Here is a 15,813-nt window from a genome sequence, read left to right on the forward strand (position 1 = left end):
TATCAAACTTTCTGTTCAGCTCTGCTTTTTTCATTAGGAAAGTTTAGAATTCCCCTATTTCATTAAATGTTCATCTCCTGCCCTGGAAGATCATGCTCAGTTTTGCTTGGTAGGTGATTCTTGGTTGCAATCCAAGCTTCTTTGTCTTCTGGAATATCATATTCCAAGCCCTTGACTCCTTTAATATAGAAGCTGCTAGGTCCTGCATAATCCTGACTGTGGTTCCATCATATTTAAATTGTTTCTTTCTAACTGTTTGCAGTTATTTTCGCCTTGACCTGATAATTCTGTAATTTGGCTCCGATATTCCTTGGAGTTTTCATTTTGGGATCTCTTTCAGGAGGTGATCAGTGGATTCTTTCAATGACTATTTTACCCTCTGGTTCTAGGACATCAAGGGCAGTTTCCTTCATAATTTCTTGAAAGATGCCATCCAGTCTCCTTTTTTTTCCCATTTGGCCAATTGTGTTTTTTACATTATTATTTTCTACAGTCAATTTTTGTCCTTCCTTTTTTAAGCTGTTGACTCTTTCTTGCATATCTCTCATTTCTTTTCCCAATTTTTCTTCTACTTTGCTTACTTGACTTTTCAAATCCTTCTTGAGCTCTTCCAAGAAGGCTTTTTGGGCTTGAGACCAGTTGATATTCCCCATTGATATTTCAGATGTAGACACATTCACAATGTTGTCCTCTCCTTAGTTTGTATTTTTATCTTTCCTGTCCTCATTGAATCTATAGTCAGTGGTCATTTTTCCTTTTTGCTTATGATGTTTGCTTGTTTCCTAGCTTTTAAAGTTGATCTCTCCTTTTGGAGAACAGAAGCACTGTCTCAAGCTTCTTGTGCTCAGGGCCAGGGGCATGGTCACTGGCTTTGGGTGCTGGGGTCTCAGGTGCTGGCAGCTGGAGGCCATAAGGGTCTGGCAACTTACCTGGTACTGAGTTGGGTTCTTAGTGGTGGTGGTGTATTGGGTGTCCTCAGTCCATGTTGGGCTTTTCTGCATTTCCCTGGGGCTACACTGAATCATGTGAAGGTCTAGGCACTGAAGGACATATGCCTTCCCTAGGCTGCACTGAAACATGTAGAGGTCTAACCACTGGAAGGACACCTAACTACCAGTGTCTGTGCTAGAGCACATTGATGCCCAACCCTTGGTAGAAGCTTACCCACCCCGGGCTGCAGCAGGGTACATGGTGGCTCTCCAAGTTGTAATCTGTCAGTTCCCCTGGCTGTGCTAAGGCACATGGGGGTTCCTGGTGTTGGTGTTTGCTTGCTCCACCACAGTGGGCCTAATTATCCACTCCAAAAACAAAAAACAACAACCAAAAAAAAAAACAAAAAACAGGAACAAGGGAATGAAAAATGCCTATTGTCCAGTTTACTAAGTATAGTAATATTTTATTTTTTTTATTGGTTCTATGCATAAATTAAATGTAAAATGTTGTATCTGAGCATACCTGTCTATTCAGATGCTGGGGAGAGGAGACAATCTATTTAGCCAAAGTCATATGGCTAGAGCCCTGGAAAGGTAGCATTTTCAGAGCAGCAAAAAGTTCTGGTAGGTTTTTGCTTAGTTTTTCTTCTTAGCCAAATCCATATTAAATAATCTTCTCAAACTAATGGGTTATGCAGTCACCCAGAAAGAGTTGGAAGTGGAGAATAGATATCCTAGCCCACCCCCAATCTCTAAGAACCACAGAGAATTTGTCACTTCCCCATGACTGCCCCTTGGGAAGAATGCACAATTTCTTTGGGAAATAAGGGACTTGGGCAGGGTCTGACCTTCATTATTTTCTTTTTGAACTTAAGTTCTAAACTTAGGAAATAAAACATGCATTTCTATAACATAGTAGAATAGGAAAAAATATGATTGCACATGAAACTATAAATCTATTATGTGCAACTTGCTATTCTTTTTAAATATATAAAGTCATAATGTAACTTTATTCCCCCCCTGAAGATGGCTACCTAGATACAAATAAGTATATATATTTTATATCATTCTATACATACCTCTATTTATCAGTTTGTTCTCTGGATACAGATAGCATCTTCCTTCAGAGGCCCTTTGTAGTTAATTGAATACTTTTGATAGTCAAAATGACATTTTTTAAAGTGTTCTTAAAACAATATTGCTATTACTGTATCCAATGTCTTCTGGATTCTGCTCATTTTAGTCTTCATTATTTCATTCAAGTATTGTTTTTATGAAATTGAGTTCATCATTTCTAATGTCACAATAGTATTCCATCAAAATCATTTAGCACAATTTGTTCAGCCATTCCACAATTGATTGGCACCCTTGCCATTTCCAGTTTTTTGTCACCACAAATGCTATAAATATATTTTTGTCACCACAAGTGCTATAAATATTTAGAACATAAGTTGGTATTGTTTTTTTTTTTCTTTATCCTAATTATCTTTGAAAACAGATCAAGTAGTGGTATTGCTGGGTCAAAATATATAAGCATTTTAAAAACTTTACAGATTGCGCTTCAAAATGGTTGGATCAGTTCACAGTACCACCAACTAATTTGGACATCTATAAGTGTCCAAATTTTCCATATCCCCTCTAAGATTTGGCACTTTCCCCTTCATTCCTTTAATCCAATCTGAAATGTGTAAAAGGATATCCCAAGGTTGTTCATATTGCTCTCTATCTATTGTTTATTCATATATCCTATCATTGAATTAGAGATTTAGAATAATGGACCTTTAATTATTACTAATTGATAATAAATGTAGAGTAGGTATAGAATAAATACTTATCCCCCCCAAAATATTTCCATATTAACAGATAGATTCAAAGCCCCCCAAATTTATTAATATACTTCTTTAAGGAAATGTCAGAAGATATTGAGGTAGACAGTTTGGGGAATGGGTCCTTTTCCAGTGTCCCTTATATCACTTATATGAATTGCTTGTGCCCTATCTGGTAAAGCCTTCAGAGTTCATATTGGTTTGCCACAGTCTAACACACTGTAACTTGACCCCAAGATAGTCATGTCATTTTGGTCCTTTTCAAGAATAAAGGACAAAAACCAACCTATATCATTTTACTTTATACAAATGTTTCAGTTTTTAAATTTAATTTGTCCATGAGACATTAAATCCATTTTCTTTGTTTCAAATTGTTTTCCTTTTCTTTTTTTTTTATTGTGAACACTGACAATGTTACTGTCTTTCTTTTCTATCATTACTTTTATCCACCTTTTTCTTTCTACATAGGGCTTAGTGAATGACCTTCAATGTTTGATGAAAGTCAATAATGAGAGAGTAGATTTGAGCAATGGACCTAGCCTTGAAAGACTTGGGATCTGCTCCTTCTAGCAATGTTTACTGGCTGGATTACCATGAACAAAGTACAATCTCTATAAATGTCACTGTTAATTTAGAATATGGTTACTACACTATTTAACTCAGGGTCATTGTATAGAAAACTCTTTGTAAACCTTAATGTGCTATACAAATTCAAATTTGTGCTATTACCTTTGATGCCAGGATTGTACTTCAAGAGTACATAGCAGCATATGTATTTCACAAATAAGTGATCTGTGGACTGAATTCTTGCAGATAGATTTCTCATATTTGTGATTTTGCACAAAATTCTTAAACACTTTTCATTTTAGGAAATAAATCCTGGAACCATGAAAATATTAACTCATTTTAAGTAATATTAAGATAACGATGTAGATGATAATGATGATGATGATGATAATGATAACAACAACATAGTACTTAGAAGCTTTTAAAGCTCTTTTCATAGATTATCTCATTTGAGCTTCACAACAAAGCCATGAGCCAGGTATTACAATATTATCAACCCCCCAGATAAAGAAGTGATGGACTCTTGATTGCAAATTGTAACATGTTTTCTTTTTTTCCTTTTTTCTTTTTTGACTTGGCTAATGTAGGAGTTTGTTTTGTAACACTATGATACTCACAATAGGCTTTGTTTACCTTGCCCTCTCAATGGGTGGGAGAGGTAGAGAGACAGATTTTGAAACTGAAAATGAAGTAAATGTGAATTTAAAAAAATAAAAAAATATATTATTATCACTATTTTATAAATAAGCAAACAGATACAGAAAAGAGTTAAGTAGTTTCCTCCACAGTCAAACCACTGAGAAGTTTAGAAAGTAGGATTTGAACCCCATTCTTCCATTCTATCATAGAGTTAAAAATGGAAGAGACCTTAGATATGATCTAATTCAACCTCCTCACCTTACACACAAGTAACCCAAGGGTCAAAGAAAGTAAATGACTCATCCAAAATCATGAAGCTTCTCTGTCTCCAAATCCAGTATTATCCCCTGTACCACACTGCCAGTACAGGTCCTACTTAAAAGTGTGGTGGTTTTATATTTTTGTGAAATGATTTTGCTTTGTAAACTCAGCCTAAAGCAAGGTACAAAATGTTTGTAAATCAAAGAAAACCAAACACTAGCTATACAATCGGATTATTTTAGAAGATATCAATGTAAATAAGACTGTAGGAACAAATAAGGCACAAACTGTTCAATGAGTTAAGATTAATAGGAATTTCTAACTCTTTGAGCTGAAATTTGAGCTGGCTTTCTTGAATTAGATGCCACTGTTGTCAACTGCACATAAAATATTATAGATAAAATTCAAGGAAAGTTAAGAGAGTTTCTCTAAAAACTTTAGATTTAATAGTTTTATTCCTTTTCCTATTTTGCTGTCAGATAGTTGAGCACTTTGATGTAATTTGTCTGTCTGAAATGGGATTTGATTCTCATTTGTCTATGTTTCAAAGTTATTGTGGCATGACCTATTGAATAAAGAAAACTGGACAAAGAGCCCAAGCATCATAGGTTGGATATGAGATTTTGGCCTACCTGTCCTATGTCATGGGAAATGATGTTTTTCATCTATGTTCTTTGAATTCTTCATAGATGGAATAAAGAGATATTTTTCTTCTATGTCTTAATGAGTTGGACACAAATGAAATGACTGGACAATAACAACAACAACAACAACAACAACAACCCCTCTATGGGTCTTTGAGTTCCTCATATTTTCTGTTGCATTTTTTACTCTTCCAATTTCAACTTGAAACTGTTGTCTTTAAAACATTTTTCATCTGATGCTGAGTCCATCTCTTCAATTGCATTCACATCAATCTGCCTCCCAGGAAAGTTCTTGTGGGGGCTTTACTGCTACTCTTTTGTCTTATCCCATCAACTCATTTTCACTAGATAGATATCTTTTGGTATGAATCAGTGCCTTGATATTTTACATAGCATGCAAGACTTCCTTCTGTTTTGATAAATGTGATGATACCTTCTTTAATATTGTGCCACATACATGTGTTATTGCATTTATGTATGTATACACATATTTAAGTCAGTTTAAATGATTGTGAAGAATAAATGGAAAGGAACCTAATGGAATCAATTCCTTATATTCAATATTTCCAGAGAAAGGCTAGCTTCTGATTAAAGCTGTTAGATACACATTCTTCTGGAGAAATGGTTTCTCCTCAGAGTGATGGATTTCAGATGTCAGCTTGGCAATCAATCATTTGTCTCAAAACCACCAAATTTCCTTTCCCCTTTAAACTAAAGCACTATGCCACCAACATCAATACCTATGCCCTGGACATGACAGGTCTGATAAAATAGATTCTACTGCTATATAGAGAAATTAATCTCAGCAGGAGCTAACTCAAAAAAGCTAATCACCATGGAGAATGATGCTAATATATGGGAGAGAGAGTAGTGTTAATATTAAGGCTTGTAATGGCAATATTGCCAATATATATGGGAGTAAACTATATATGGACATATGATTGAGGTAAGCAGCAGTGTTCTTCTGAGTCTGGTTTAAGAAGAATGCATTGTAAAAGAACCATCAGGACTTTAGACATTCACCAAAAATGAAAGATAGAAAAGATAGGTGTCAGAAGACAAGGACTGAGAAGCTAGGCAAACTTGAAAAGGGAAATAAATGCAGTGCAATAAATTGGGACCAGAATTAGGTGATTTTATGAATACCCTTACTTGATTATTGAAGATTGTAAGGGAAATCAATTTTCCTGTGTCCCAAAGTTTAAAAGGACTTTCCAATACAACAAGAAAAACCCTGGGTCAACTCACCAATTATTGAGGGAAACATTTTATCTCTATGCATAGAAAGTATACTATAGTTTGTCCTGGGACATTTTCCTTTCTGCTTTCCTTTCCCTTCCACTAGCAATGGTCATAGGACATAGAAAGGATGCTAAAATCGCATTGAGGAATGAGAGGGGTAAGGAAGATAGCCTCATCAAAGAAGTTCACCTCAAGAATTTTGAAGGATAGATGTGAATACAATGGAAAAGAAAAAAAAATGAATGGAGAAAGTTTTCACATTATATAACTATCTTACCAGTCCCTTCATTCCTAAAAGTTGTAATTGTCCCTGTGAAGACAATGTACATCATAGATTCCATCTCTCAACTATTCATAAGATGAAAATACCTTTTTGTTTATTTCATCTCACATCTTGAACTATGCTTCTCCTTGTAAAACTTGAAATTGTTTTGAAAGTTCATTTTGAACCACTTAATTTTTAAAACTAGTGTCTACCCTATTTCTACTTGATCGGTTATTTAGGAATCTTTGTTTCTCTGTCTTGGTTTCTTTTTTTTATAATCTTTTAAATACACTATTTAGGAATGTAAGGATATATTTTAACAAATGGTTATTTAAGTTGGAAACTCAGCAACCATGAGGATTAAGTAAGCTGTAGCTCGGCAAAATGCTTTTATATAAAGATCTTAAATGAATTAGCTTATGGTAACAATCATTAAATACACATATATTTAGTGTCCCATTTAAATTTGGGTCATACAAGATTTGTTTTGAATTTATCCAGATTCACTTTCTAGCTTTTCAGTTTCTCAGATTGTGTGTCTTTTATATGTTGTGTGTGTGTGTGTGTGGTCATGTGTGAGAAAGAGAGATTTGTCAATGTATATTGCCATGAATTGTAAAAATGATTCTATTCCTTTATATCAAAATTGAGCCACGATGACTACTTTTACTCCCCCTGAGACTGAGTCACTGTCACATTCTCCACCCATTTCCACACTGAAGTGGCAGATTTTTCAAAGACAAGAATAAGAGAAGCACAGGTCTACCACCTACTGCAAGTCTTTCAGTTTTTGTTAGTTCTGCAACAGCTGTTGGTCTTTTTACAGTTTGCTCAGAACAAAAGAAAGAATAGGCTGTGGGCTATTGGTATGGTGCAACATGGCCATTTGTTTGCTCAGATCTTGACAACCAATAGTAACACAAGAAGGAATTAGTATTGCCAGTCTTAGAGTTCTGTCAAGAAACCTAGGCTCTGGCTTCTATCAGACAAAGCTGCCGATTAATTCTGGGAACTTTGCAAATTACATTACTTCTCAATCCTTTGGTATTGCTTACTTTATAAGATGTTATTACAATTGTACCTAATAGAATTATTGACCTATTTTCATATGTGCATATGTGTTGGGGTGGGAGGAAGAAAGACTGGGGAGAAAGTAGGCTATTCTAAGGATGAGTAAGGATGTTGTAAGTGCTCCTTTCAAGGTGAACAACTGTATTCCACCCCTCTTAGATCTAGACACTGCTCCTCTGTGTAAGTATTGTATTTCTCACCCATTCTGCCCAGCCTACAAATAGTCAAGGTCCTTGATTTTTCAAAAACTAATCATAACAGGAAAGCTGAATTATTTTTCCTGATCATTGTCAACCGAAGAAGGGGTCATAGTTGTATAGGGAATGATCACTTAGCAGTGATACTTATTATCCTCTCAATATACAAACCCTTGCAGCTGACTCAGTATGAGTCTCCTATAAGAGGCCTACACTAAAGGAGTAATTATGCAAGGCCAACAATTAATGCACCATGTATAGGATGGAACTTTATTACCAATAAAGCCTCTCAGTCACAAAGCACAGAATAAAGTCTTATATGTTTCTAAAGAGAATCAATTAAATAAAAAAGATATTAAGTGCCTACTCTGAATAAAGTGGCAACAGTGGACACAGTGGCAGGCCTAGAGTTCGGAAGATTCATCTTCCTGAGTTTGAATCTGGCCTCAAACATTTCCTAGCTGTGTGACCCCAGGCAAATCACTTAACCCTGTTCTGCCTTAGTTTCTTCATCTGTAAAATATAGTACAGAAGAAAATGACAAACCACTCTACTATCTTTGTTCTGGAAAAAGAAAAGCTGTTACCAATATGTGAGCCAAAGGCTTTGCCTAGTATGAACTCTGGGCAGTGGATGAGCTGAGAGAAGTCAGTTTGTGGCATATTAAGTAGAAGAGGGTCAGGAATTGGCCATTTTTCTGGTTCCACCTTTTCCCTTATATTCTGGTCCACTACTTCCACTTCTGTACTTTGTTTCAAAGACTCTAAAATGAAATTAACATTTGTAGTCAGGGCCTGAACACAGTGGAAACCAGCAATCAGAGTAATAGGCAAGATACCTTGTTCATCCATCTTCCTCCTAAGAAAGAAGTTCTGTTCCAAATTTTCTATATTGAAGTAATATTTAATTTGTCGCTTAATGGATTCTTTGAGCAATGTTTTGTCCACCTAATACATCATCATAGTAACACATCATGCTAGTGTTAAGTTCTGTTTGAAATGGTTGATCAGTTCTTTCACCATGTTGTTCTCCATAATCATAAAAATATTCAAAGTTCATTCCAGGGTTTCCTCTGCCTCTTCCTCTTCCCTGAACATGTCCTCTTCCTCGACCTCTAAAGCAACCTCGAATATTACCACCTTCACTTCTCACACTGGAAACTTCATCCTGATCATCTCTCTTACTTTTCTCTATCACGTCTCCAACTTAGTCATTTCATTGGTTGTTATGAGCTAACTTATTTGCTTTTGGTTGAGATCTTGAGCTGTTCCGTGATCCTGGTCTTTCTTGGCTATCAGGTCTTACATCATCTAAATGAAGAGGTACCCACTTGTGCTTATTAGCTCTCTTTCTTTGATTATTTGACTGGGCCTCGTCCTTACTTTCTCCAGGGCCATCAAGCTTTGCTTCCAGGTTCTCTTTACTATCACTGGTGACTCTCTTTTCAATCTTCTCTTCCTTTTCTTTTCTGCTCTGTGGCTTTTTATTTGGTTGATTGGTGACATTCCGGCATTCATTGTTCTCTAATTCGTTTGGTGTCAGTCAATTTGTGATATCACTGAAATCACTAGACTTGTTGGTTTTCTTTGTCTTTGGTTTTCCTGCTTTTGTAATTTTTGCGGAACTTAGTTCTGGTTCGGCGGGCTGGACCAGCAGCAACAGCAGCGGCGGAGGTGCGGCTGCGGCCGGGGGTTGGCCCGGGGACCGGGCCAGGCGCGGTGGTCACCAAGGCCAGAGGCAGCAGCGCGGAAGGAGGAAGCGGCGGCGGCGGCGGCGGCGGCGGCGGCGGCGGGGGCTTCTTGGTCCCGGGGTTCTCCTTGGGCGGCAGGGCCCAGGGCCGCTCCCTCTCGGCCGCCCGGTCGTCCTCGTCCTCCTCACCCGCGTCGCCTTTAGCGTCGTCTTCGTCGTCGTCGGGCCCCAGGAGCCTCCCCGGCTCCAGAGGCTTATGGGCCAGGGGGAGTACGAGAGACTTCACAGCCACGGACGCTTGGGGCACGCTATGGCCCAGGGGAGCGGGCGGCGGTGGCAGCGGCGGCTCCCCTCGGGCGCCGGCTCCGTCAGGCTCCTGCTCCCGGAGCGAGGGGCAGGTCAGCTCGGCCGCCAAGGCCGGTTCCTCGGGAGGGACGGACAGAGTCCTCAGCCAACATGGTCCCGCCCTGCCCCTCCAGGGCACAGGCCCAGGCTCGCCCGCCCACGCCCGGCTTCCTCACCCCGCCTGGGTCACAAATGGCCCCGGCTTTGGCCAGAGAACCCTCTAGTATCTTTGCCAAGAAAATCCATAAAGGGTATCAAAGAGTTGGACATGAATGAACAATATCAATGAATGAATAAGGTACTACATTAGGCTCTAAAGATACAAAGGTCAAGAAAAAATATCCTTGTCCTCAAAGAGTTGACAATCTTTCATTCTAAAAATTATTTTGTATTGACTTTGTTCACTCATTGACTAATATGTTCCCATTCCCACACCTCAATAGAATACAAGTCTCTTGAATGTAGACTATTGACATTTTTGTGCTTTTATTCCAGTACGTTAAGTATAGTAGCTTCTTTATAAATACTTTTTAAGGTGAATTATATCAGATATTATATGGACATAAATGAGTATTACACAAGGGTAAAGGAGTGATTCAGAAAAAAAAATATTATAGGGAAATTTAAAGAAGAATTTCAGTTGAAGGAATTTTGGGGAAAACTTTGAGGAGAAAGTAACACCTGAGTTGGGTCTTGAAAGACTAGAAGGAATTTGGCTCTTTAATATGGGGTTAGGCCTATTAAATTTTATTCTGCCTCCCTCATACACTAGAATTCAATAGTACACTATGAAGGTAGAAGATTTTCTCTTCTCTACAATTTTCTTTAAGCTCCACTGATTGTATTTCCCACATTTTAGGGGCACAGTGACTATCACCCATGTTCCATTTAACTTTTTATATCATATTGGAATTTAAAATATTTACCTCTGATATTTAACAAGAACAAATATACAAACATTTCCCCGTGATGTCCCACATATACCACATCTAATCAAGGAAGGGAGGGGGATTAGGTGGACAGTTTAGTTTATTTTCTATATAGCATTGGTCCCACAAAATTCAAACCCGAAGACAGCAATGCTGGTTTCTCCCAGGCTTCTTCCAAGACCCATAATTCTCAGGGCTTCACTACTAGGTTGGCTATAACATTTGACCTAAAATTCATATCTAACCAACCCCCATGGTTCCCACTTCACTTGCTGCACCTTTAATGAAATATCACTTTTAATGAAATATCAAATGAAAAGGCCAAAGCCTCAGTCCTGTTTCCTGGGACTACACAACCTGAGAGATGGTGGGGAAAAGGCAGCTCTCAGGCCCTCCTCTTCCACATGGTGTCTCCAGCTGTAAGTTAGAGTCCTTCACTCAGAGATTCAAGCAGGAAAAAGCCTTGATAGGGAATGGTTGAACAAACTGAAACACATGAATCTAGGATATTGTGGCATCATAAGAAATAATATGTGAATTCATATGAAGAATTCAGAGAAACTTGGGGAGCTAGTATGAAGTGATGATACCAAATAAAATAGAGCCAACATAGCAATATGCATAATGACTACTCTAGTGTAAATGCAGTCAACAATGGGAAACAACAAAATACAAGTCAAATATAGCAGTCACAGTTAATTTCATACTGGTAAAGTTAGAGACCTTTCTCTTCTTCTAGTAGACAACAAAAATAGAAGGAGCTATTTGACCTTAGCCATATTAACCCTATTAATCGGTGCTAAATAACTGATTTGAGATAATGTATTTTATAGGACAGTTTGGTAGCTTGTCATTATCTGTTGTGTCAAAACAAAATATAACTTTGTTTCTCTGTAGTGAGATGTAGATTATAAGAAAAAGGTAATGCATATTAGAATAAGTTCCTTGAGAGCAAAGAAAGTTTTTTACCTTTCTTTGTATCCCCAGTATTTAGCACCATTCCTGGTACATAAGAGGTACTTAAAAAATTTGAATTGACTTGTTGATTTGAGTGTGTATATATATGTATATATAATGTGTATGCATATATATAGAGAGAGAGAGAGAGAGAGAGAGAGAGAGAGTCACGTGGTTTGCTTTATTGTTTTGCTGGTCATGGGTTCATTGGAAGGGAGTTATACAAAAAGGTTAATACAAAGAAAAATAGCATAATTAAATGTTTTAAATATTACAACAAAGGGAACAAATTATTTAAGAATAATGTATTAAATTAAAAGTAAGTGGAGAATTTAGCTTTGACAAAGGACTAAGCCACCTCATTTTCTGAGACTGGAGAAAAAGAGGATAAAATAGAATGAAAACAGAAAAAAAAATTTGAGGGGGTGGAGTAGAGGGAAAAAGAGAGAGGTAAAATATTCCAATTTTCTCAATAAAGAAGGAAGTGAGTGTGCTTTTTGATAGGACAGGTTTAGGTTGAAGGTAGCCCAGGGAATTTGAAAAGGTAAAAGGAAGGAGATAGTTTTGTAGATTAATGGTGCTCTATATTTAACAAATGTTGTCAGTAAATGGTAAAAAATTGCCAGTACATTTTTATTTTATTTTTTATATTATTTGAATATTTATTGAATGGATGAATGAATATGAACACTGAATAGCATGCAGGAAAAGGCCCATTTTTCCCAAAGAAATTTTAATATGTCCTTGAAATGAATGTCCCCATAATCAACTCTTGATCATTTCTGGCTACATTGTTGGCTTATCTGGAGCAAAACTTGTTTGAAACTTTATGAATAGCTTCCACCTAATTTCTTGCTATTGTTTGAAATCTCTTCTGCTTTGCTCATTTTTAAAAAAATAGTTCATTTTTAGTTTTCAACATTCATTTACATAAGATTTTGAGTTCCAAATTTTCTCCCCATGTTTCCCTCCCTCCACCCCAAGATGGTGTGCTTTCTGAATACCCCTTCCCCCAATCTGCCCTCCCTTCAATCACCCCACCCTTCTCTTATACCCTTCCCTGTCTATTTTTCTGTAGGGCAGAATAGATTTCTATACTCCATTGCCTGTATCTTAATTCTCAGTGGCATGTAAAAACAATTTTTAGCATTTGTTTTTGAAACTTTGTGTTCCAAATTCTCTCCATTCCTCCCTCCCCACCTACTTTCAGTGAGAAGGCAAGTAACTCAATACAGGTTATACATGTGTAGTCATGCAAAACACTTCCATAATAGTCATGTTATGAAAAACTATTTTTCCCTTCATCCTATCCTACTCCCCATTTGTTCTATACTCTCCTTTGATCCTGTCCTTCCTCAAAAATGTTTGCTTCTGATTACCCCACCCCCAATCTGCCTTCCCTTCTATCACCCCCCCCCTTATCCTCTTCCTCCCTATATTCCTGTAGGATAAAATAAATTTCCATGCCCAATTGAATGTGTATGTTATTCCCTACTTAAGCTAAATCCAAATCCCTCTCACCTCCCTCCACTTCCCCTCCACTGTAAAGGCTTTTTCTTGTCTGCTTTATGTGAGATAATTTACCCCATTCTACTTTTCCCTTTCTCCTTCTCCCAGTATAATCCTCTCTCACCCCTTAATTTCATTTTTTTAGATATCATCCCTTCATATTCAACTCACCCTGTGCCCTCTGTCTATTTATATAGTAGTTGGAGGGAATATAAATATATATTCCCTCCAAGTACCCTAATGCTGAAAAAGTTCTCATGAGTTACAAATATCATCATTCCATGTAGGAATGTAAACAGTTCAACTTTAATAAGTCCCTTGTGATTTCTTTTTCCTGTTTACCTTTTCCTGCTTCTCTTTTTTTGTTTTCATTTTGAACATAGTCTTTAGTAAATGTACAATAGAGTATATGACTTTGTAGTATATGACATTTCTTCACAGATGTGTTTTGAACAGAGCATTAAAATGCAAAATGTTAAACTGTGGAGAAGGATTAACATTCATTCATTCTTTCAGCAAAAATCACGTGTGTGTGTGTGTGTATGTGTGTACCTTTTGTATTATGTGTGAGGCACTCCACTAGATTCTTGACTTACAAAGATATATAATATAGCCTTTATGCTCAAGAACTTTATACTTTGCTGGAAGAAAATGCCAGGAATACAGATAACTGAATAAAAAACAATGTGAAGTAGGAAAAAAATAGTAACAATTGAGAGAAATCAAGGAAAACTTCATGAAGGAGATAGTATCTAACCTGTGCCTTGAAATAAAATAAAAATAATGTGAGGGAGAAATGAGAAAGGCATCAATTCCAGGCATGGCAAAGGGAAATGCATGAAGTTTGGGCAATGACTATCAGTCCAAATTGACTAGAACATAGGATTCCTAAGGAGAGCTGAAATAATTGATGGAAGGTGAAATGATTTTATAATTACAGCCTGTTTTTTTAAGCAGTTATTTTTATTGTTTGAATTCATGCCTCAAAATGCCTTTTCTTTCTCCCTTTCTCCCTCTCTCTCTATCCATTTCACTCTGTATGAAGCTCCCTTCTGCTCTAAATCCTATTATCCTTAGGATATGTTTAAAATGGAAATTCCCTGAAACAATCACTTCTTTAAAAAGGCCTACAGATGTATGATAAAGAGTATTTTTTTAAGGAGGTAGATAAACAAGATAGGTTGATATGCTTCAGCTATCAGGTGAATTATGATATTTTATGTTTCCTGTTCTTCTCAAATATTCCAATACATCTGTAATCACAAAGATATGGCTATTCTCTCTAATAATGTAGATCATCATCCACCATACTCTGCCCATCCTGTGAGCCTCTTGCCCATGTCCCTTCATAAGTTTACTGGGGCAGGGCCAACCGACATGCTGAGGCATTCTTCTATACCATGAAGATACCATAGAGCACATAGTCACTATCAATTATCTCTCATTCTCACTATATGACTAGCCCATATCAAAATTGATAACTGAATGATCAAGTCATCTTGCTGTCTATCTGTTATCTTTTCTTACCCCTCTTTCCTTCCCTTCCCTTCTTGCTTCCTTTCCTTCCTCTCTCTTTCTTTGCCTCTCCATCTTCCTTCCCACTCCCCATTTGTCTTTCACTCTCTAACCCTCTGTCTCTCTCTCTTTTCCCCCTCTGTCTTTCTCTCTCTTTTCCTGTCCTCTCTGTTTCTCCCTCTGTCTCTCTATCTCTCTGTCTCTCTCTGTCTCTTACTCTGTTTCTCTCAGTCCTCTCTGTCTGTCTGTCTGTCTGTCTGTCTGTCTGTCTGTCTGTCTCTCTCTCTCTCTCTCTCAGTTTTTCTTATACATATCTATGTCTTTTTCTCAAAGGAATGGTGGTTTCAGGAAAATTCTTTTTGAAATGCTTCCCAGGGATCATAGGATTTAAAGTGAGAAGAGACTTCAGAGATCATCTAATCTGATTACCTCATTTTAGAGAGAAGGAAACTGACGTCCAGAGTAGTGAAGCAATTTTTCAGAAGTCCAATGGACAATAAAGTTACAAGGCAAGATTTGGATAAAGACTTCGTAACGTCAAATTCAGTACTCTTTCTATTATACCAACCTAGCAATGCTGGCTATCTGTCCCATTGACCCACAGATAGAGCCTTTTTAAATTCCAGGTAAATTAAAACAAACAAGAATTCCCATAGTATGAGGTGCTTTGACCTAAGGTCTGTTTAAAGATATGTTCAGTTCCAGTGGAACAGTCTCTAGTTGAAGGGACAACCTGGGGACAGTGTTAGTCTCAGAGATTGGGTGATAGTATCTAATTCCATTAGAGACTAAATGAAAAGGAAACTATAAAGTATGTGATGGATGTCAAGTTTGGCCTTCTGATTGATGATCACACAGTTGTCATTATTCATGAATATTTCATATATGCTCAAGTGTCTCATTTTTTTGAGATGGTTTCAATAACATCCTCTGGTTTTCACAAAATCTGGAGTTAGTAGTCAGGTGTTGTCCCTAGCAGTTTCTTTCTTTTCCTATTCCTCTCTCTCCAACTCTTCTTCCTCTATTCTCTCAGTTATAATCTTAAACCAGTTTTCATTTTGAGTTCTACATGTTTCTCTTGAGTCTTGTTTTTGAAAGTTAAATTTTCTATTCAGCTTTGTTCTTTTCATCAAGAATGTTTGAAAGCCCTCTATTTCACTAAATGTCCATTTTCCCCCTGAAGGATTATACTCCGTTTTGCTGGGTAGGTGATTCTGGGTTGTAA

At 37.2% G+C, this 15,813-nt stretch overlaps 1 pseudogene; it reads right to left on the reverse strand.

Annotated features, from left to right (window-relative positions):
- Window positions 1-782: 782 nt before the first annotated feature.
- The window catches only part of LOC114051737, a 92,838-nt pseudogene continuing 77,807 nt past the window's right edge, over window positions 783-15,813 (reverse strand).

Source organism: Vombatus ursinus, unplaced genomic scaffold (assembly GCF_900497805.2).
Source record: "Vombatus ursinus unplaced genomic scaffold, bare-nosed wombat genome assembly UNPS02014805.1, whole genome shotgun sequence".
NCBI lineage: Eukaryota > Metazoa > Chordata > Mammalia > Diprotodontia > Vombatidae > Vombatus > Vombatus ursinus.